At 44.7% G+C, this 24,159-nt stretch overlaps 1 pseudogene; it reads left to right on the plus strand.

The window, feature by feature from the left end:
• LOC115669491 (probable serine/threonine-protein kinase PIX13) overlaps window positions 1–24,159 on the plus strand; it is a 60,574-nt pseudogene that overhangs the window by 24,222 nt on the left and 12,193 nt on the right.

The raw sequence follows: 24,159 nt of genomic DNA on the forward strand, positions 1-24,159 counted from the left end.
CCCTATTTTGATTAGAGAGTGATAACTTTTTGCAGTCAGTGGTGAACTTCCTGGGCAGCTTATCTCGTCCAAACATTGTCAGGCTAATGGGATACTGTTTGGAGGATAAAGAACTACTTGTCCATGAGTTCAAGCCAAAGGCCTAAAGAACCATCTCTTTGGAAGTAAGGTTCTTTCTTGGGCGATATATACATGGTTGCCTTAAATTTATGGTAAATATGATATTTTCCTGTTTCAATGTACTACACAAATCATGTTTCTTTCCTGCTGCAAAGGGCGTCGGCCATTAAACCACTTCCATGGGTCACACGGATTAAAATTGCAATAGGAGCAGCCAAAGGCCTCACGTTCTTGCACTAGTTAGGCAGGCAAATAATGTGCAGAGATTTTAAGCCCTCAAACATATTGCTGGACTCAGTAAGTTTCACGTTCGTTACTTAGATTAAATTAAGCAATACCACATTGTTGTTACCTTTAAAATTTGGTTCCAAAATCTTCTCCTGTGCTGAAATAACTCACATAAGTTTGCAACATCTCTCTTTTTGCAATTTCCTCCTGCATTCTGGCAACAGCAAGAATTTGAAACCTTATGCATTCAGGCTTTCATTCTGGCCAGGTTTTCACATATAACACGGGAGTTATCATTGCAAAACATCGTCAAAACCTGATTCGCCACCTGAGTATGTTTTCCTTATTTTTTGGTTGGGGGACTTTGTTGTTATGCTTGTCTAAAATTGCATATTCCCAAGCTACTCTTTTCATAGGTAGTTTATAATACCAGTCATTAGCCCCAGCTAAGCTTATTAAATCTGCCTTGTCCAAGTTTACTGGTGTATAGATCACGCTGGCAGTAGAAAAGAGACCTTATTCACTTTGACCTTTTGTTTGGCATTGTCACGACCTAAAAAAAATCGGGTTTTTGATTTTAGGTTAATGGATTACTAGATCAATTAAATTAACTAACTTAGCTCGAGTTCTCCCAAACTCTACCAAATCGCAACTTAAGTCCAATCATGAAATGTGAATATTTTCAATAGGAGTCGCCACTAATCATTTCAGGTAGATTGATTAGAAACCTAAATAAAATAGCGGGAGTACTATTTTATTTCTGCGAACCAGAAATTATAGATTCGGGGACTTGGTTACGCTAGATTCCCTAACGCCCTTTCAGTACCAATTTCAAGAAAAATACTCAATTTGACAATTTTGATAAATCCTGACTTAGAGTTCAAAGGTGCAGAAATTTACTTTTTTTTTTTTTTTTACTTATTTAAATGAAAGCTAACCTATATGTAATGACGTGCAAAAATTGACATGCGATTAATGCAACCTAACATGCAAACTATATGTCATGCGACGACGTGACCTATTTCTAATGACGGGCATATTATTTTTTTTGTATTTTTTTTATGAAATTCGGAATTAAAAATGCCAATTATCTAAACATGCAATTTCAAACTAAAGAAATTAACCTATTCTAGAGTAATATTTTTGGTATTTTTTTATCGAAATTCGAAATTAAAATCCAGTAAAAAAAAAATATAACCGCTAAATCTTTCGAATTAAGTTTCGATCTGAAGCCTGACAGATCGATCCTAAAATTCGAAATACCCGCTATGGAAATAACTCTATCTAAAGCCTGATAGATAGATTTATTTCCACGTGTGCGGTTGCGGATTAGGAAATTTTCCTAATCGATCACATCTTGAAAAAATTTAGATATCTTAAATATCTTGGATATATTCAAAAGATTTTGAAAATTCTAAATTCTATCCAAATTTGAAAAGTAATAGATATCCAAGATTTCAAAAAAAAGAAATAAAATCCTAATTGGAATAATGCTTATTATCCAAATATGCAAAATTAGATACCAATAAGCACAAATTAGACAACCAAATATTCGAATCAAATCGGGATATGATAATTACCTGATTTGCAGATTTCTTTCTTAATTTGAATCCGCAGCGGATCGGGATTGCGGATCGGCGGTGCGTCGGGAGCGGCGGAGCGACGTCGGGAACAGTGGCGGCTAGCGACGGTGACACGACGGAAACGGCGGCGCGGCGGGCGTCTCCGTGCAGCGGCCAACAGGCGGGGATAGGCGGCTTTCCGGCGGCTGTGCAGCAAATAGCGGCGGCACAGGCGGTGGGTTAACGGCGGTGCAGGCGGCTCCGGCTGGTGAACGGCGGTGCAGGGCAGCTCTCGCTGGCGAGCGATGGTGTAGGGCAGCTCTCCGGCGGCTGTGCAGCGAGCAATGGCGACACAGGCGGGCGGAGTAGGGACGTCCAGGCGGCGGTAGCACCGGCGCGGCGATGGTGTGCGACGAGGCAGCGGCAGGCAGGCGTGCAGCGGCAGTGGCACACGGCGGGAGACGGCAGCGCGCGGCAGGAGGCAGCGGGCGCGCGGCGGTGGCATGCGGCGGGGGCAGTAGCGCGCGGCGGGAAAGGACGGAGGCTTCGCCGGCAGGCGGTGGCGCGCGCAGGCGTGCAATGGCTGAGGGGCGCAGCAGCTCCGGCGTGGTGCGGCGGGCTGTGGCGCAGCGCGGCGGTGGTGCGGCGCGGCGGGCGGTCTCCTTCTCTCTCTCTCACTTTTCTCAAAATTCTCTCGTATGTCTCCCTAAAAATCCGATCTGAAAAATTATGAGAACCCCCCTCCCGATTATGAGACATAAACATATATTTATAGTGTAAACCTAGGTCAATTAGCCAGGCTTTCTAGTCCTAATGGGCTTAGGTTTAAGCTTTAATTTAATTCTAAGTGGGCTGAATTAATTTGGGCTTTTTTTTTAATTAAGCATAATGGGCTAATTTAAGCTCAAATTAAGACAACCAAGCCTTTTTGCGTGTGATTTTCGGCCCATGCTTTCCGAGTGAGCCGAGTCTCGTTCGGTGCCCGAGCTCGATTTACATGATGAATTTTAAGCTCGCTTACCACCGCCGATCCGATGCGAAATGCAGTTAATTTATATGAACCTAAACTTTATGCTATGCGATTTGTAATATTTTTGTTCAGGGGTTAAAATTTAATCCCTTAATTTTCTATGCAATTAACTACTAAATGATGCGCCGAAATTTATGTGTCAACAGCTGCCCCTCTTTGAGTGGAGGCTCGCAGAGGTTTCGCTCAAAGACTGAGTCCTAAATTTAAACTATGCAAAATGATGAATTTTTTTTTTATGCAATGATGCATGATATGCAAACAATAAAGAACGTATGCTAAGGCTTCTCACTTCGTGTAGAGCGGTGAAAGAGCCTTACATACGGATCGCACAAAAAGCGTCCAAGCGAGGGAAAGCTTTATAATGCTTTGACTTCCCTCGATCTCCAAACTTCTGGTCCACTGGAAGTAAGGTTCTCGAGGTACTGAATTGCCTATCTCTTACCTGTAGTTTCCTACGGATGCGAAATAGCGCATGATATAAAGAAAGAATGGGATGTGTTACCCATACCACTGGGCAATCACTAAAAGGATCATGTCACCTCTTCCATTGGATGAACATGAAATGGGGTGTGCCGCGTACTCCACTTAGCAACACCAAATGAGAAATTATGATGCCTGTACTATTGGGCAAACATGAAATGGGGTGTGCCGCGTACTCCACTTAGCAACACCAAATGAGATATTATGCTGCCTGTCCTACTGGGCGAACATAAAATGGGGTGTGCCGCGTACTCCACTTGGCAACACCAAATGAGAAACTATGCCGCTTATCCTACTGAGCGAACATAAAATGGGGTGTGCCGTGTACTCCACTTGGCAATACCAAATGATATGTCACCTGTTCCACTTGGCGAACATATGAAAGAGGTCATGTCTCACATTCTGGGAAACAATGAAGAATAATTAGTAGATGTATCTGATTTCTTCTTGTGTTATAAAAATGGCAAAGCCAATTGCATTGCACCTGTTTTTTCCTGAGAAAAGGTTAAAACAACACATGCGCAGGGGCAGAGAAAACATAATTCATGAATATGCTTGCATTACCAAGCTTCACTGGGGAATTTATCAATAAGAACAACCATTTCGTCCTTTTGACAATTTGATCACATTAAATGAGAGACCTTTAATCAGAAAGGACTTTCTACTCACTCTCAATGAAAGGCTTTTGACCCGACCTTTGATGCGGGTATAAGAATCACTCAAACTCTCTTCATCGTGCTTGACAAGGGTTCGGATATTCTCAAAATCAGTATGACTTGACCAATCTGAGAGGTCTTTATAAGGACTAAAACGTGGGTTTGGTCAATGGCTTAGCAAAAAGGACTCTTCGAGTCGAGGCTATTGAAAGAATCGATATCACCAGCTGCTCCGGATTTACAAGTCAGGAATGCTACAAAAATGAGATAGAAAAATCTTGCTCGCACTTCTTCGAGCAACATTTATAAGCATTTGAAACTCTACGTTAACTCAAGTGCCCTATTCTGAAGAGACTTCGGTAAAGGGTTGTAACGTAGGTTCGGGTAGGCTTGAAATGAATGGCTTATTTTATCAAAAGGGGGGTATTATGAACATGGAGATTGGTGATCATCCAATCACGCTACTGGTACCATTGATCTATCTATGGCAATTGCTCCACAAATAAACCTTCAAATGGTCTTTTCCTTGAAGAATGATTTTGCATATCGACTCAGTTCTTGCTGAAGTCTTTCTTTCTCTCTCTTTTTTTTTTTTGAGAGAGAGATTTTCCTTTCGAGAGATTTTTCCAAGAGAGAGAACTTCGATTTAATGGAGTCCTTTTGCGTCCTTTCTGATGAATTTTCTTTCGAGCTCCCATTTGCCTTGAACTTACTTTGAGATGATTTCATTTGTTTATCACAAGGATGATCATCAATCGGGTTGAAATGAGTTAATCACTCAAATTGGGTATGCAAAGGGTATAATATGTAAGGATATAGAAAGAAATGATCTTCGTCATATCTAAGGCACTCGAGCTAACACAGAACTTGCATGCAATAAATATACTTGAAGATTGATGCAAGTGAAAGCAAGAAAATTCTAACCATTTTGAACTTTCGAAGAAATTGCCCCGGTATGGGGTTGCTCCCGACAGGGGTAAGAAATGAAATTCCGTTCAAAGGGGTTAAGCAAATGATAACCTGTAGTGTTTAGATAGAGGGAATGAATGCCTCTCATCACTTTGGTCGTCATACTTTTCGTGAGATAATCCTTTACCTTTTCAGCACGGAATTTTCACTCAACTCGCACTAGGGATTATTATTCAGGACGTATATGGACATGACTTGCCTTTCATCATCTTGAAGTCTCTCATGCAATATGATCGCTTCATTAGGACAGAAACAGATTGCCAAATCAAAAGCCTTCCTCAAACAAAGCTTAGTAACATCAATTGATTTATGAAATTCGATTTGAAACTTGATAGAAACAAAGTCAGAATGAGTACAAATCAAGTGTAATACTTCTTCACAGAATCAGAATTAACTAGACTGGAAAAAACACGACCATCCCTCTCGGCCAAAATCAAAGCACCTCCTAGAAGGACTTTCTTCACAATGTGCGGGCCGCCATAATTTGGGGCGAATTTTCCTTTTGCAAGAGGAACTATCGGCAATAACTTTCGCAGGACAAGGTCACCTACCTGAAAATGTCGAGGCTCGACTTTCTTGTTGAAAGATTTAGCAACTCGTTGTTGGTAGCACTGGCCATGACATAGAGCTCTAAGCCTTATCTCATCAATCATATTCAACTGGTCCAACCTCTGCTGGATCCAATCTGCTTCTGCCAATTGTACCTATGAAAGAATACGTAATGAAGGAATTTCAATCTCAACAGGTAGAACTGCTTCCATACCGTACACAAGAGAATATGGAGTTGCCCATGTAGACGTCCGGATAGAAGTCCGATATGCCATAAGTGCAAAAGGTAATCTCTCATGCCAATCACGATAGTTCTCAGCTGTTTTAGCCAAAATTTTCTTGATATTCTTGTTGGCTGCTTCGACTGCTCCGTTCATCTGCGGACGATATGGAGAGGAATTCAGATGCTTGATCTTGAACTCCTTGAATAGATCATCCACCAATTTATTATTTAGATTCGACCCATTGTCAGTAATTATAGTCTCAGGTGCACCTTATCGAGCAATGATGTCTCGACGAATGAACTTCACCACAATCCGGGCCGTCCCTGTCGTATAGGACATAGCTTCGATCCACTTCGAAAAGTAATCGATAGCGACCAGGATAAACCGATGCCCATTTGACGCTTTAGGATTAATTGGGCCAATCATATCAATGCCCCACATAGAAAATGGCCATAGTTCAGACATTTGATGCAATTCATTCGGAGGAGTTTTAATCTTGTCACCATGAATCTGACATTTGTGTCAACTTCGGACATGCTAAATGCAATCACTTTCTAGAGTGAGCCAGTAATAACCCATCCTCATTATCTTCCTTGCCAGCATATGACCATTCATGTGCGGACCACATACTCCCTCATGTACTTCTAGCATCAAATGAACAGCCTCGATTGAATCAACGCACCTTAATAAAACTGAATCATAGGACCGTTTGTATAAGCATTCTCCGCTCAAGAAGAACTTTGACGCCATTTTCATGATATATTTTTGGTCAGATGCGGTACTTTTCTCAGGAAACTCCTGTGTTTGAAGATATGTCTTGATATCATGATACCACGGCTTGCCGTCAGGCTCTTCTGTTGTGGTCATGCAATAAGCCGGTTTCTGTAAGACTTCTATCTTCAAAGGTTCAACTTCTAAACCGCTTGTCACTCGTAGCATTGCCGATAACGTAGCCAGAGCATCGGCAAAACTGTTTTGAGTTCTTGGCAAGTATTCAAACGTAATGTCTTCAAACTCTTCCACCAACTCCTCCAGATAGACGTGATAGGGCTGCAACTTAACATCTCTAGTTTGCCATTTACCAACGGTCTGAAGAATAATGAGGGTTGAATCTCCGAACACCTTAAGTTGAGCTACTCCCATTTCAATTGCAGCTTGTAACCCTAGGATGCATGCTTCATATTCGGCGATATTGTTCGTACAAGGAAATATCAGTTTCGCTGCGACCGGATAATGTTGTCCGCCTGGAGATATTAAAACTGCCCCAATACCTGATCCTGACAAGTTTACGGCTCCATCAAAATACATGGTCCATACATACTCATCAATTGGCATGACTCTATCTTCTAACGGATCCAGATCCTCATTTTTCCTAGGATTTTCAGCCAAGACATCAGCAATTACTCGTCCTTTGACTGGTTTCTGAGACATGAATTGAACATTGAATTCTGAGATGAGAATCTGCCATTTTGCCAGTTTTCCAACCAAAGCGGGTTGATTGAGCAAGTATTTGACGGGATCACACTCTATCACAAGCAATATCTGATAGTGCAAAGTGTATTGCCTCAATCTGTGTAGTACCCAAACCAATGCTGCGCACGTTCTTTCTGCTTCGGAATAATTCATCTCAGAGGCGGTGAATTTCTTACTCAAATAATAAATCGCACGCTCCTTTCCATCCTCTTCACTTTTCTGAGCAAGCATGGCACCTAAGGATTCACTGTAGATTGTAAGGTACAGGATCAGAGGTTGGCCCGGCGTTGGTGGAACAAGCACTGGCGGATTCATCAAGTAGTGCTTAATCTTGTCGAATGCCAGTTCACACTCTTCATCCCATCTAACCAGCGCATTCTTCTTGAGGAGTTTAAAGAAAGGCTTCGCTGTCTCAGATAGCTGAGAAATAAATCTGACAATATAGTTTAGTCTGCCCATTAAGCTACGAACTTCCTTCACCGAAGAGGGAGATTTTATTTCACAAATGGCTTTCACTTTTAACGGGTCAATCTCAATCCCTTTGTTACTAACGATGAAGCCAAGTAGTTTGCCAGAGGCTGCCCCGAACACGCATTTTGACGGATTGAGGCGTAATTTGAACTTACGAAGCCTGTCGAAATAATTTCGTCAAGGTTTCTATGTGATCTTCTCCACGCCGAGTTTTTGCAATCATGTCGTCAACATAGACCTTAATCTCATTATGTATCATGTCATGGAACAACGTGACCATTGCCCGCTGGTAAGTTGCCCCAACATTTTTGAGACCGAAGGGCATCACCTTGTAATGAAATGTCCCCCAAGGAGTGGTAAATGCCGTTTTCAACTTATCATCTTCGTTCATCAAGATCTGATTATAACCTGAGAAACCATCCATGAAGGAGAATAGTTCGAACCTAGCTGTGCTGTCCACAAGCACATCAATGTGCGGAAGTGGAAAATCATCTTTAGGACTAGCTTTGTTCAGATCTCGGTAGTCGACACATACTCGAACCCGACCGTCTTTCTTCAACACTGGGACTACATTAGCGACCCACTCTGAGTAGTCTCAATAAATCCCACGTCAAGAAGCTTCATGACCTCTTCCTTGATCTTCTTTGCCAGTTCTGGCTTAGCTCTTCGCGGCCTTTGCTTCACAGGCTCAACTGAAGGATCAGTCGGTAAACAATGTTCGACAATCGATCGATCGAGACCCGGCATGTCAGCATAAGACCAGGCAAAGATGTCTTGATAATCCTTCAACAATTGGGTCAAGCGTTTGGCCACATCTTCAGGGAGACGTGCCCCAATCTTCACCTCTCTAGGATTCTCCGTGTCGCCAAGATTGATCACTACGGTTTCTTCAACAGTCAGAGGCTTGGATTTCTCATGGATTTCTAAGTTCCGTCGTATCTCTTCATCATTCGGATTAGAATCGTCTGAGTCATCGGATTGACTTGCATCACATATATGAGGATCCATGATTCCCGTCCCTTCGCATGCCTCGAGATTAGTCCTGAAACATGAAAGAAAGGGATCAAAAAGACAAGACAGGGCTTAACTACATGCAATTTTTGAAAACTGTTCTTTGCTTTTTTTGAAATTCATTTTGCTTTCGAAGACCTCGAAACGAGAATTCTTGAGAAGCCCAACCCTCAGTTCTTACCGTAGATGACAAATTTTTCAATCGTTGGTTATCGTCATCGGGTTGATGTGGGACACTTCAACAAGATTCAAAATGCTAAAAAACGCTGTAATTTTATTGATATTGAACCAATGAATTACATTTTATTGGATTGAAAAACCTAAGTGCAACATGAATAGGAATGACAATCGAAAAGAACAATAACGATTCCCACGCAGGGGAGATACGAAAACTAAAAATGATTACTCTTGAGGGCTAGCACCCATCCCTTCAAGTGGTCCTTCAGTGATTGCAGAAATGGAGGTCTCAGCAAACCAACCGGTGAGGTAAGGTATACCATCATCAAAGTCCACCACCCTCGACTCCGGCTTCTTGAAAATACAGGGTGGCTGGTCATCCTCAGAATCGTCAGACAAACTGACCAGAATCGCTTTACCGTGCTTCTTAGGTGAGTCAGTTAGGGCTTGCGGCGACTCAGGAAAGATAAGCCCAAGATCATCCTCAGTCGGGCTCAGATTTAAATGCTCATATCCTCCCACAACTCCAGCCGAGTGAAAGGTGTCGTTGATGGAAGGTGGTAAGGGACTTTGACCTGCTCCTGTTCGGCTTCTGCAACAATCGTTGCTTTATTCGCGGCTTCCCTGCCCATGATATCCCAAACCAGCTTTGTGGGATTGTCCACTTGTCTCGATCGGGGCATGAATGCCTTGGCCTTCTTTCCCAAGACCCTGACCTGGCTTAAAACCATTACCGACCATGACCTTAGCCACCATGAGAGCTACTTTACAAACTTCAGGAATGGGCAACGGCATATCAGAGGAAGCTTGAACAACTTGAACTATCTCAAATGAATGATAGCTATCCTCCTCAACATGATCGGGTTCTATGTATTGGATCGATGTTGCATTGAAGATTCGGTGATCTTCCTCTCCATAAATTGTAACCAACTTTGCTTGACCCACAAACTTGATCTTCGATGCAACCGGAGGGTCGCGCTGCATTATGAATCCATGGCCGTCCCAGCCAAGAAATTGAAAGCAGAAGGGATATCCAGCACTTGAAAAAGAATATCAAATACTGAAAGTCCGATCAGCAGCTTTAAGTTAATCTGGCCTATGACATCCTTCTTTACTCCATCAAAGGCTCGAACAGAAGTCTTGGCTGCTTGCATGGTAGATGGAGGAATGCCCAGCCTTTTCAAAGTAGCCAACGGGCATAAATTCAGAGCCGACCCGTTATCAACAAGCACCCTAGCCATGTGAGTCTCCTTGTACTTCACTGATATGTGAAGCGCCTTATTATGACCACGTCCTTCAACTGGGATTTCCTCATCAGAAAATGCTACTTGATCTTTGAGGAGGATTGTCCCGATAAACCCTTCTAGCTTATCTTCTTCAATAGTCTCGGGCACATGAATCTCACTCAACACCTTCATTAGAGCACTCCGATGCTTATCTAATGTCTGGAGAAGTTCCAACAACGAGACTTGTGCAGGTAACTTTCTCAGCTGATCAACCACGTTATATTCACTAGCCTTAATCACAGCTAGGAATTCCTTCGCTTCTTTCTCAGCCACTGGCTTGGCCGGTTGCTTATCAGGATAAGTTCGCCCTGACCTCGTTATCAGATCAACGTCGTACGACCATGGAACCATCTTGTCACTCTCACAAGCGTAGGGCTGAGGTGATGCCAGGATCAATACTTCCGGAGTGTCGGGTATAATGATCCCGAGGTCATTGTCAGAGGCGCCCTCGAGAGCGAGCATGTCAGGATCCAACTTCACTTGTTCATCGGTCATCCTTGCGAGTTCTTCATTCCAATCAATGATGACTTGGGATATAGCGGCCACTACCCCGAATTCATCTGCTCTCCCAATCATCCCCTCTTTCACCAACTCATTCACTTTCTTTCTTATGTCACCGAGTGACACCACCTCACCGGTCGAAACATAACCAGCCCGGACTAAAGCATCGAACATATCTTCGAGAAGGACCCTGAAGCCTCGAACCTGCTTGACTCCCGGGCCAAGAACAACATTTGTACTGCTCGAATGATCAGGGAGTGGATTGATATGCACATTGGGCTTACCGGTTGGCTGTAGTGCAAACGCTCCAGTCTCGAGTAGATCCTGCACTCGATGTTTGAGCACTTGGCAATCATCTGTCGAATGCCCAACCTCACCTTTATGGTAATCGCATTTCTTCGACGGATCATACTTTGCATAGCCGGCAGCGTTAGATCTTTGTGGCTCTGAATTCAGCAAGTTCTTCTTCCTCAGCACCGCCAGTACCTGAGATAACGTCCCGGAAAGTGGAGTAAACTGGCGGGATTTGCGCTGTTGGCGTGGGTCTTGCTGGCCTTGCCGTCCATAAGAGGTCGTCTGCTGGGTGCTAAATTGTAGCTTCGGGTTCTAAGCTGGCGTCTTCTGCACATAGGTCATGTTGACTTCAGGGACATGCTCTTTGTCCTTCTTACTAGTAAATCTCTTGCTTGATGAACTTGACTCACTATACCATCCTTTCTTGATCCCGGTCTCAATCTCCTCACCCATGGCTATCAGCTGGCCAAATGATTGGGCGGCCATTACTAACATTCGTGAACGAACCGACTGCGGTAGAGTGGACACGAACAACTTCATTAAGTCACGTTCTAAGGGTTCAGACATGATCTGCCCTGCCATGTTCCTCCAACGAGTGGCATACTCCTTCAGAGTCTCGCCCTTTTTCTGCTCAACTCTCTCCAGGTCTTCCCTTGTAATAGTGATGTCGAGATTGAACTTGAAGTGCTTGACGAAAAGGTTTGCCACCTCTTCCCACGAGTCTTTCCGGTTGATCTGGTGGTTGGTATACCACTTCATTGCAGCATCCTTCAAGCTTGCTTGGAAGGTTTGGATCATTAGGGGTCCGTTAGACACATATCTATTCATGAGCCCCTGGTACATATCGATGTACTGAATTGGGTTCAAGGTGCCGTCGTACTTCTCAAAGGTTGGCATCTTGAATTTATCAGGCACTTGGACCCGGGTAAAAATGGACAATCAACAGGCGGAACACTTTGAGTTCCCTCCACTTCACGTAACCTCTGGTCGAGCTTGGCCAACAACTTGGCATTCTCATCGTTGGGGGGTGAATGAGGAACAGGGACCGACGGAGAAGCACTAGTGTCGATCAAAATGGCATCATCCAGTTGAAGGGTTGGATTAGTGTTTACTGCAGGAGATTTTTGTCAAGGCGGAGGCCTTGACGGGTTGGAGGTGGAATCTCCGATTGGGAGGCAACATTGATCTGCTGCTGCTTGGCCATGAGATCACTCATCATTTTGGACATGGCAGCCGTGATCTGCTCATTGATTGTATTCATGTGTTCTTTCAGCTTTTCGTCAATGATGGCTGCAATCTCGGCTTGATTGGCCGAATGGGCCTTCAAGGCCCGCCGTAATCGTGCATTCTCTTCAGCCAGAGCATCTGCCTTATCCTGGGCCTTCATCGCCTTTTCTTCGCTGATTTTGATTTGAGTCTGAAGGGTATGCCGTACTGTCATGACCGGGATCTTCGGGAGTATCTCAGCAGGGATGGTATGATACTGAACATACCGGGCCGTGGCAAAGTGACGCTTCATCCTTCCGGTGGGCTCATCTGTGGGCCAAATCAGCTTCTGAGTGGAACAATTCTGCCAAGCTTCAGAATGACGCCTAAGTTCGACTCTGTATGACTCGCCGTTCTCGCATTGGACTTAAAATTCATTGGGCCTAAGTGGAGATGGGACATCCTGCAGAACTCGGAATTGACGTGTAACCCGAAGGGGCTGATAGCAGGTTACCCCATAAATGCCCATCAAAGGTACGGGCTTCTGATCGCCATGGTATAGTCGAGCCTCAACCTCCCGAAACCACACAGCTTGCCAAAAGAAAATCTTAGAGCTTGGATCCTTGAACAGATGGACCCATTGTGTATAGTGTAAACTCTTAGTTTGATCTTGTATTTGTTTGAACCTTAAAATAGGGTTATCAGTCATGCCCATTTCAAATACAGTCATATTTTCCCCAAATTGAGAAAGGTGTGAGAAAAGCCAGATTTGTAAAAGCTCAATCGGGGCTCGAAAAGTTCTATCTTTTCCTTTCTTGAATCGTGTCAGAGATATGAAAGTCTCTGCCAGAATTGTGTTTATAAAACTCACTCCACCACATATTAGTTTTACCGTCCAAGCCATGACGGGATCAATAGCATTTTGACGGAATGGAAAAATGATGAGTCCAAAAAAAACTAAGATAAAAATTTTAGATCTCATGAGGACGGAGTTATTTTCGAAACATTCAATAAGAAAAGATAATGGGCATGCTTGACAATTACCCTTTAGCACTTTTTCAATTTCCTTTTTAGTCAAATTCAAAAATTCAGCAAGCACTACCACAGGATCTACCTTAATGGGTGGTTCAACTATATCCAACTCAATCGATTTCCCAATGGCAATATTGTATTCTTCCAGAGTCGGTGTGAGCTCAAACTTACCTCCCAACACAAATGTGGTTGTCTCGGGGCACCAAAAATGAGCGAGTGCTTGCATGATCCCGCTCTGAACATCTATGTTTAGGATTGGCAGCATGAATCCAATACGCTTGAGAACGTACTGCTGACCATCTGGCTTCAACTGGCTCCATAACTTCTTGAGCTCTAGCTTCGGAGTAGGCACGAAACGGATATCGAGGCGACCCATTCTTATATAGACCACGTGCCAAAAGACTCAACCTAAACCATGGACCGACTCAAAATAAGATACAGAAAACCAAAGATAAAGCTCGAGAAATTACCGTCTTTGGGGAAAAAATGTCAATCACAGAGACATGCACATGAATCGTGAGTTTAAATCTTAATCTATCTATCCTAATGGCTTTTGCAAAGTGAAATGATGAACGGAACGACACGTCGCAGCCTCGCGTACAATCATCATGACTAGTCGCGGCCTCGCATACCATAGTCATGACTAGTCGGATCCAATCACTTCGGCTTGGTTCGGTCAACAAGGGTAACCTCCATGCATTGTAGCCTCACGTGCATGAGGACGACCCTTGAGCCATTTTTTGAAAAAAAATTTCGAGATCCAAATGGGATAACCTTTAGCGAAGTCTTACCGCCAAGGTTAAAGAACCATCCAAATACCATCTTAAAACTATGGGTGTGACCCAGGTCCGGTCACAGGTTGTGTGTGGTGTAGTGCAAATACTGTAAATCATGCACAACAATTATACGCAAACACCACTTCAATAGTACAAAAATTAAATCACAATTCCACTCCACCAAGCCTGCAAAATAAAGGGTTAGCCAATCACTACTCCCCTTATAACTCCCATCCTGCAAAACCATTTAACACCTAAGAATGAGAATTCAATCAAATTTTGTCAAATCGAGTGATTTTTCCATAAAAAATTTTTGGCCTAAGTCCTCCTTAAAAAAAATTTTAAAAAAAATTCAAGTTAATGTCCCCAGCGGAGTCGCCATGCTGTCACGACCTAAAAAAAATCGGGTTTTTGATTTTAGGTTAATGGATTACTAGATCAATTAAATTAACTAACTTAGCTCGAGTTCTCCCAAACTCTACCAAATCGCAACTTAAGTCCAATCATGAAATGTGAATATTTTCAATAGGAGTCGCCACTAATCATTTAAGGTAGGTTGATTAGAAACCTAAATAAAATAGCGGGAGTATTATTTTATTTCTTTGAACCAGAAATTATAGATTCGGGGACTTGGTTACGCTAGATTCCCTAACGTCCTTTCGGTACCAATTTCAAGAAAAATACTCAATTTGACAATTTTGATAAATCCTGACTTAGAGTTCAAAGGTGCAGAAATTTACTTTTTTTTATTTTTTACTTATTTAAATGAAATAGCACCTATATGTAATGACGTGCAAAAATTGACATGCGATTAATGCAACCTAACATGCAAACTATATGTCATGCGACGACGTGACCTATTTCTAATGACGGGCATATTATTTTTTTTGTATTTTTTTTTTATGAAATTCGGAATTAAAAATGCCAATTATCTAAACATGCAATTTCAAACTAAAGAAATTAAACTATTCTAGAGTAATATTTTTGGTATTTTTTTTATCGAAATTTGAAAAGTAATAGATATCCAAGATTTCAAAAAAAAGAAATAAAATCCTAATTGGAATAATGCTTATTATCTAAATATGCAAAATTAGATATCAATAAGCACAAATTAGGCAACCAAATATTCGAATCAAATCGGGATATGATAATTACCTGATTTACAGATTTCTTTCCTAATTTGAATCCGCAGCGGATCGGGATTGCGGATCGGCGGTGTGTCGGGAGCGGCGGAGCAACGTCGGGAACAGTGGCGGCTAGCGACGGTGACACGACGGGAACGGCGGCGCGGCGGGCGTCTCCGGGCAGCGGCCAACAGGCGGGGACGGGCGGCTTTCCCGGCATGCGTGCGAGCGAGCAGCGGCACGAGCGGTAAGGCTAACGGCGGTGCGAGCGGCTCCCGGCCTAGTGAACAGCGGTCAGGCGGCTACGGGCGCGAAGCGGGTGTAGGGCAGCTCTCCGGCGGCTGTGCAGCGAGCAGTGGCGACACAGGCGGGCGGAGCAGGGACGTCCAGACGGCGGTGGAACCGGCACGGCGGTGGTGTGCGACGAGGCAGAGGCAGGCAGGCGTGCAGCGGCGATGGCACACGGCGGGAGACGGCAGCGCGCTGCAGGAGGCAGCGGCGCGCGGCGATGGCACGCGGGGGCGGCGGCGCGCGGCGGGGAGAGGACGGGAGGCTTCGCTCGCGGCGTGGCGCGGCAGCGCGTGCGTGCGATGGCCGAGGCGGAGTGCAGCTCCGACGTGGTGCGGCGGGCAGTGACGCGGCGCGGCGGTGGTGTGGCACGGCGGGCGGTCTCCTTCTCTCTCTCTCTCTCTCTCTCTCTCTCTCTCTCTCTCTCTCTCTCTCTCTCTCTCTCGTATGTCTCTCTAAAAATCCAATCTGAAAAATTATGAGAACCCCCCCTCCCGATTATGAGACATAAACATATATTTATAGTGTAAACCTAGGTCAATTAGCCGGGCTTTCTAGTCCTAATGGGCTTAGGTTTAACCTTTAATTTAATTCTAAGTGGGCTGAATTAATTTGGGCTTTTCTTTAATTAAGCATAATGGGCTAATTTAAGCTCAAATTAAGACAACCAAGCCCTTTTGCGTGTGATTTTCGGCCCATGCTTTCTGAGTGAGCCGAGTCTCGTTCGGTGCCCGAGCTCGATTTACATGATGAATTTTAAGCTCGCTTACCACCGCCGATCCGATGCGAAATGCAGTTAATCTATATGAACCTAAACTTTATGCTATGCGATTTGTAATATTTTTGCTCAGGGGTTAAAATTTAATCCCTAATTTTCTATGCAATTAACCACTAAATGATGCGCCGAAATTTAGGTGTCAACATGCATGTGTTTCGACAGTCCTATAATGCCAAAATATCAGATTTTGATTTGGCAAGAAAAGGTCCAGACAAAGACATAACACATGTGACGACACAGGTTATTGGAACTTATGGCTGCGCCAGCACCCGAGTACATAGCCACAGGTAATATGATGGGCTTTCTGCATTGCTTGGGGTTGATCATAGCAGAGAACATTGCACTTTGGACTTAGTTTGACCATGGCTGAAGCCATGTTTAGCAAATTCATGCTAGATTATCACATCATTCTGGTTGAACAGGTCATTTATATGTGAAGGGCGATGTCTATAGCTTCGAGATGGTACTAGTTGAGCTTTTGACTGGAATGCGATCGTATGATGAAAATTGTACGACTAATTAGCAGATTTTGGTGGAGGGGGTCTAACCTAATCTTTCTAAAAGGAAATTGACTAGAATCATGGGCTCTCGACTGGAAGGGCAATATCCTCCTAAGGATGCTCTTTACGTTGCCGCACTTGCATTCAAATGTCTCCGCTCTGCCCAAGCACCGGCCATTGATGAATGAAGTCGTGGAAACCCTGGAAAGAAGTAGTTACAGCTGATAGGAAACACCGTCTCTTAGACGATTGATCCCAACTTTGTCTTTCTCGGACACGGTCGGTAATTCTTTATTCATCACCTCCGCTCACCTGCATGATTCATCTTCTCGTACTCTATGAACTAGCTTGGCCAATGGATATGCTTGTTAGCACAAGTTGGACTGACCCGTCCATGCCTTGAGTTCAAAATGTGCCCATGTTGATTGTGCGTGTGATAGAGAGAGAGTACGCCCGTGCCATCATGATTTGGCTGAAAGCAGCTCAATTCTCCACGCTTAAGAATTTCGTCGAGCGGCTCTAGCCTGCCCAACAATCAAGTTTGCTATCTGAACACGAGTTGCCGCCCAAACCCGCCAACAGTTCATGCGGGTGACGCCTTATAACCACGCGGTAAGGCAAGCTGGGTTTGGAAGGCCAGATAAAATATGTTAATTATCTTAGAACGATTTCTACGTATTTAGAGATTCCAAATACTCAGACCTCGACATAAAAAATTACAACAGCAAAAGTCATCCTGACGGGAGGCGGACATCACTAAATATCGGCGGTCAAGATCTGATTTGGTGGAATGTTCCTCGTATAGTTAACAATTAAGATCCCCCCGTACGTGCGGGCCGGACATTTCTCTGACTGTCACAAGTGGGACAGGAAAGTCTCAAAAAGCTGTCCCAATCATAGATATATCTTCTTTCGTCGTGTGGGGCTCACGTGTCCCATCGCCATCACTTACCCACGAAAGACCCAAATCGAACCTCATTGAAAATGCGGTAAAAGGGTCTCATCGTCATTTCACGCTGCCACGGCCTAAAGCATTAATATGCTGCAAGAATAAAAATCATAAATGGAAAGGGAACATATGACAAAATTGTCAACAGAAAGAGAGATAGTTGGCTGTCTCATTGTACGTGGGTAACAAGGTGTGATTTGACCATTTATTAAATTGGACATAGAAGACTAAACTCCCTTTCCTTTTACTGCTCGTTGACAAACAATAACTCTCTCAAAAAGACGATAATAATTGCTAGCAAGGAGACAGATGGGGGAAGGCAAGTTGGACGGGTTCTTGGTTCACTTGAGCTTTAATTCCCTGCAGAATCTTGATGGCCCAGTCCTTGATTCCCATGGCCTTCAGCTCAAAAGCATTGATTAATGCTGTCTGTGTGCTTGCCCGATTGCCGGTCTTGCAAAAAGTGGCAAAGTGCTCGCAGTTGTTGTTGAAGAGATTGTATTCGCCGAAACTATCGCCCTCGTGAAGCTCCCAAGCCTTGTTTATGACTTCCTCGGGCGATTTGGTATCGGGCAAGGTTGTGCGGGTCCCCGATCTAGTCAACCAATACTCCAGCAGCGGCTGCCCATACGCATATGAACGGAGGGAATGGAGTTTCTCGCCTTCTCGCCGGAAGCAATCGAGACATGTCTTGTCGACTCCTGTTCTTGTGAAGTGAATGACATGGCCCCCTCCAACGTAGATTCCTATTAGAGTCTATAGTGAGCATGTGAAATAAAGAAAAAGAATCGGTTGTCCAAATTACCCATAACAAATAGTTACCACGTAATCAACTTATTAATAGGGAATGGGAAGTGAATAGATGTGGGTCGATGAGCAAGAGAGGATTGTGTTGGAGAATCAAAGACGGATGGAGAATATACTTCGATGACGACAAATCACAAAGTTTCAATGTTTTACGTGATTTAACTGAGGCACGTTTTTATACCGACTAATTTTGACCTTTCAAGAAATGTGAAGAAGAATATTCAGAGAGAGACGACTGAAGGAGGAAAGATGTCCAGGAAGAAGGAAAAAAAAAGGAGAAACCATGTAAATAGGATAATTTTCTATCATTTGATACCAATAGCTCGAATTGTCCGGGGGAAAAACCAGCTTCTCATCTCACCATTTTTTTATTTACTAGCGACGAGAGAGAGAGAGAGAGAGGGGGGGGGGGGGGACATGGACAAATGAAGAAGGAATGAGCGGGTCCAACAACAGAGGCTATATAAATTAGTGTGGGGGTGAGCCCCACCGAGAACGTCATCAGCTTCTTGGCGTTCAAAGTCCTCGAGGATCCGGTGAGTCAGGGAGACGGTGAAGGCGAGGACGAGGCCGAGGACGGGGAGGCCGGATGGGCGGTTGTGGAAATGGAAGAACGGAGAAGGTAAAACAAATTAGTGTGGGTGAGCCCCACCGGGAACGGCATCAGCTTCTTGGCGTTCAAAGTCCTCGAGGACTCGCCGTCGAGGACCCGGTGAAGGCGAGGATGAGGCCGACCACGGGGAGGCCGGATGGGAGGCTGTGGAAATGGAAGAAGGTAAACAAACTAGTGTGGGTGAGCCCCACCAAAAACGGCATCAGCTTCTAGGGGTTCCAAGTACTCAAGAGCTCGCCAAGGACCCGGTGAGTCAGAGAGACAGTGAAGGCGAGGACGAGGCCGGAGGACGGGGAGGCCGGATAGGCGGCTGTGGAAATGGAAGAACGAAGAAGGTAAACCAATTAGTGTGGGTGAGCCCCACCGGCAATGGCATCAGCTTCTTGGTGTTCAAAGTCCTCTAGAACTCGTCGTCGAGGACTCGGTGAGACAGAGAGCCGGTGAAGGCGAGGATGAGGCCTAGGACGGGAGGCCGGATGCGCGGATGCGGAAATGTAATAATGAAGAAGGTATACAAATTAGCGTGGGTGAGCCCCGCCAAGAACGACGAGGCCTCAGTTCCCAGAGCAAGAACAGCTGAAATGCCTGCGATTCCACTAGCACCAAGTTCTGCTACTACAACAACTTCAACCTCTTTTAGTCGCACCACTTTTGCAAGAGCTGCCGTGGCCACGGGACTGCCGGCAGTGACCTCCGCAACATCCCCGTAGAAAAGAAAAACGACGAGGCCTCAGCTCCTAGAGCAAGAGCAGCTGAAATGCCCTTGCCGCGATTCCACCAGCACCAAGTTCTGCTAATACAACAACTAGGACCTCTTTTAGTCACGCACTTTTGCAAGAGCTGCCGTGGCCAAAGGACCGCCGGCAGTGCCCTCCACAACATCCCCATCGGCGGCGGCATCCCGAAGGCCACCAAACGGGGTTAAGATAATCTCATGGCTGGGTTGATGGTGCTGTGTCATGGCAGAACTGAAAGAAGGGGACGAAAGAGAGAAAAAACAAGAAAAAGAAGAAAAAAGCGACAAGGCCTCAATTCCCAGAGCAAGAAAAGCTAAAGTGCACTCGCTGCGATTCCACCAGCACCAAGTTCTACTACTACAACAACTACAACCTCTTTTAGTCGCACCACTTTTGCAAGAGCTGCCGTGGCCACAAGACCGCCGGCAGTGACCTCCGCAACATCCCCGTCCGTGGCAGCATCAGTCCACCAAGCGGGGTTAAGTTGATCTCATGGCTGGGTTGATGGTGCTCTGTCATGGCAGAACTAAAAGAAGGAGACGAAGGAGAAAAGAACAAGAAAAAGAAGAGAAAAACGACGAGGCCTCAGCTTCCAGAGCAAGAGCAGCCGAAATGCCCTCGCCGCGATTCCACCAGCACCAAGTTCTGCTACTACAACAACTACGACCTCTTTTAGTTGCACACTTTTGCAAGAGCTGCCATGGCCACGGGACCGCCGGCAGTGCCCTCCACAACATCCCCGTCGGCGGTGGCATCCTGAAGGCCACCAAACGGGGATAAGATGATCTCATGGCTGGGTTGATGGTGCTCTGCCATGGCAGAACTGAAAGAAGGAGACGAAAGGGAGAAAAAACAAGAAGAAAAACAAGAGAAAGAAACGAAGATAAAATAATTTTGATTTGGCGGGCAAGATTTGATAATCGCTGAGTTGAACTATCATGTCAAGCACATAGAGCTACTGTCCTTTGGCAAAATGAAAGATAACAAACAATGATTCAGTCCAGCAGGTAACCATGTTGCGCGAGAAAACGACAACAATAATGGAAAAGGAAAAAGAGGACGAATGGCTAACCGTGATGCGAGTACATGCCAAACCGCCGATAAGTGTAAATATGATCCCCAGGATTAAGCTCTTCCGGTCTGACCACGGCCCCTGATAGTGGCGTCCGTAATGCGAATAACTTGTCGATAATCTCAGCCACCATTTTATCCCTTTGCGGGTCCTTCCGTGGTCTGTGCGCTTTGGCGGAGAAGGAGATGGGAGGGCGGAGAAGGAGATGGGAGGGTTTTTCTAGATTGTGAATTAGGAGAGGAAGTGAAGAAGGGGGGAGCACATGTCTGGATTGATACCGAGTGGTTTGAACGAGAGGGTGCCTTGGGTCTGGTTTGATGGTGGATGGTGATGATGATGAGAGAGAGAGAGAGAGAGAGAGAGATAATAGAGAGAAGGAACGGAGTTACCGTAGGTTGGTGAAGGAGGGAGTGGTTACATAGCCGATAATAATAATAAAAAAAAGATTGGGGGGGGGGGGGGGGGGGGGGGGGGGGTGGGGGCCATTTTGAATCTTGGAGCCTTAGGGAAAGAAAATGGACATATTGCATGGCCTCCCTCTCGTCCGTCTATACTTAACGGATTAAACAAAAACAAAAGGAGCAAAGTGGGTCGGACTAGGATCTGGGATAACTCGTGACACGACACGACCACTTGCATTCTCTGAATTCAACCGAAACCTTTCCCTTTTTTTCCCTCCATATGCAATAATAGCGTCCGGGATGATCTCTTAGTTTTTTGTTCGTTTTCTCGAGATTTGGTGGAGACATTTGTTTGCGGACTTTCTGAACAGTGAACGTAAGGTGGCGCGTGAGCTCGGTTCGACGTCGAAGGTTCTCTAAACGGTCGACGTTGTCCACGCCCGACGCTTCACAAAATGACAAGCCAAAAAGTAACAAATGAGAGAGAGAGAGAGAGATGTGATTTGATCTCTGTGATGGTTTTGCTTTCTGATCCATCGGGCTGCATTTTTGCACGATTTTGCACCACTTTCTTGTCATGTAAATCATCGACCGGGATAGCGATACCTGTGGGTCAACAAAAGAGGGTTACTACACTTTTTTTTTTTGGGCGGGGGGTGGTTTGGCACTGATCGACGACAGCTACTAGTATTAATATTAAAATGACGTGATGTTGCTTCAAGCTGCAATTTACGTTCAAATTCCTTTTTCCTATCATCTTTCCGTCCAAAGTTTAAGTTGCCACTCAATCTTGCTTGGCATGCTTTTCATTTCGGTCTGGAGGATCGCTTTGGACCGATGGGCGGGGATATTTTCGCAAGCATTTTTCATTTCGGTCTAGAGGCTCTTTTGCGAGGTCACTGTCCGTGGCAAATCACGTGGAGACGTCAAATTATCTAGCATCTAAGGGCGCGAATGATAACCATTCTGTTCCGAAAATAGATTTTCTATTTACATTCCCTGCATGAGTTTCTGTACAGAGATACGCGTTTGATAACGCATAAAATTTCTCCCTCTTATGCTCTTCTCCATTTATCAATGGGCGGTGTGTAGGCGGAAGGTGAGGGCGAGCGATGAGAAGAGTTTTTATTTCCCGTTTCTGTTTCAGATACAGAAAAGTAGAAAATTTGTTACTTCTCATTTTTGTTACAAACCTATTTCTGGACTAAAAATTTGTTCTGGAATTAGAAAAATGAAAGCTGTGTTGCCAAATGGATTTCCGTTCTAAACTTGTTTCCGGAAACAAAAAAAAAAAGAAAAAGAAAAAGTAGAGAAACGGAACAGTCATCATGTGCGTCCTGAAGTGCTGCGAACGAGGTATAAGTATGTGAAGCGATCGACTTTGACCCATGTAGCAGCAGCAGCGGCAGGCCACAGGGTTAAGAGAACTGGGGAGGGGATTGACGGATGCCACCGGCGAAGGATTTTGCATTGTACAATATAAAATGGGGTAGGGCAACTGGGTTTGAACATGGCGATTTTTTTTTTATAATCTTTTTATAGCTTTTGTAGGAGGTGGCTGCTTAGTTCCATGTTACGTTATGTTTTCCAAAACATGACCACATCTCTTCCGTTTGTGGATTTTCTTCTGTCGTTCCGTGTTATTTCCCTTGGTGGCAGGTGGGCGGTGGTGGTGGGGTCGTGGATAGCTCCTTGCAAATCAGTCTCTTTCACATGTATTCCAATCTCTCCTCGATCCTAGTTCAATTTGAGAGATTTCCGGACCTCGTATTAAAAATCACGACAAACCTAATCGAAGCCCTGTTCTTTTTAATACATGCCTTCTCTTCCACATGAATTCCAGTTTTCTCCTCGATCTATCTCGATGTGCTCTTTCGTTTCGCTCTTCGCGGGTGGTCTTTTTTGCCACGAGGCCGGGAAATCTCTCGACGATGACGGATAGAAAAGGCGACGAAGGAAAGACCCCCTCAACGATTTGCGTGGTGATCCGGAGCTTTTGACGCTACGCATATATATCCACTTCCGCATCTTTCTCCCTAGGAAAGATGGGAACCGCGAAAATTACTTTACTTCGCTCCCGTCAAATCAAAGTGCTCCCCAACTATTTCTAATTGTCAGTACGGAAACGGTTGACGGACAGGACTTTCTTGAATATTATTAATAATCAATCTCAGACACAGAGAGAGAGACGAAGATTGGATATTTTCTTTTTCCTCCTTCTTGTCATTCTTCTTTTTTTTGTGGGTGGTCTTTTGGATTTTCTTGCTCAGGAACGAGAGGGGCAATCTCGCGTTCGTTTGAAGATGGGACCCTTTGACTTTTGTGGCTTGATGGTTTCCGGGCTCTTCTTCCGCCAGAGGGCAAATAATTTCTAAACAATATCTCGTGCAAAGATTATCCGGTAATTCAAGTTGGTGAAACGGAGAAAGAAGAATAACAAGCACCTCCTCCTCCTTTGACTATTGTGGCTTGATGGTTTCCGGGCTCTTCTTCCGCCAGAGGGCAAATAATTTCTAAACAATATCTCGTGCAAAGATTATCCGGTATTGCAAGTTGGAGAAACGGGGAAAGAAGAATAACAAGCACCTCCTCCTCCTCTTTCCTTTCCTTTCCTCTCCACGCCATGAGATCGCGTTGAGTGAATTTGGTGTTACCAAGGTCCATCTAGAGGACACATATGGTGAGAGAGTACTCAATTTGAGATTGACCGTGTTAGAATTATGGCAGAAAAGTGAAACCATGGTACAGAGAGAGAGGAAAAAAAAAAGAAGGTTTATGTGCCGTGGGGTAACCTTAGAGATCGCGCATACATGTACGCGCGCATGTATTAATGTAGTGTCAGGCA

Source organism: Syzygium oleosum, unplaced genomic scaffold (assembly GCF_021117445.2).
Source record: "Syzygium oleosum isolate NSW1041296 unplaced genomic scaffold, Sole_v2.1 Sole_v2.06, whole genome shotgun sequence".
In the NCBI taxonomy this organism is placed as follows: Eukaryota; Viridiplantae; Streptophyta; class Magnoliopsida; order Myrtales; family Myrtaceae; genus Syzygium; species Syzygium oleosum.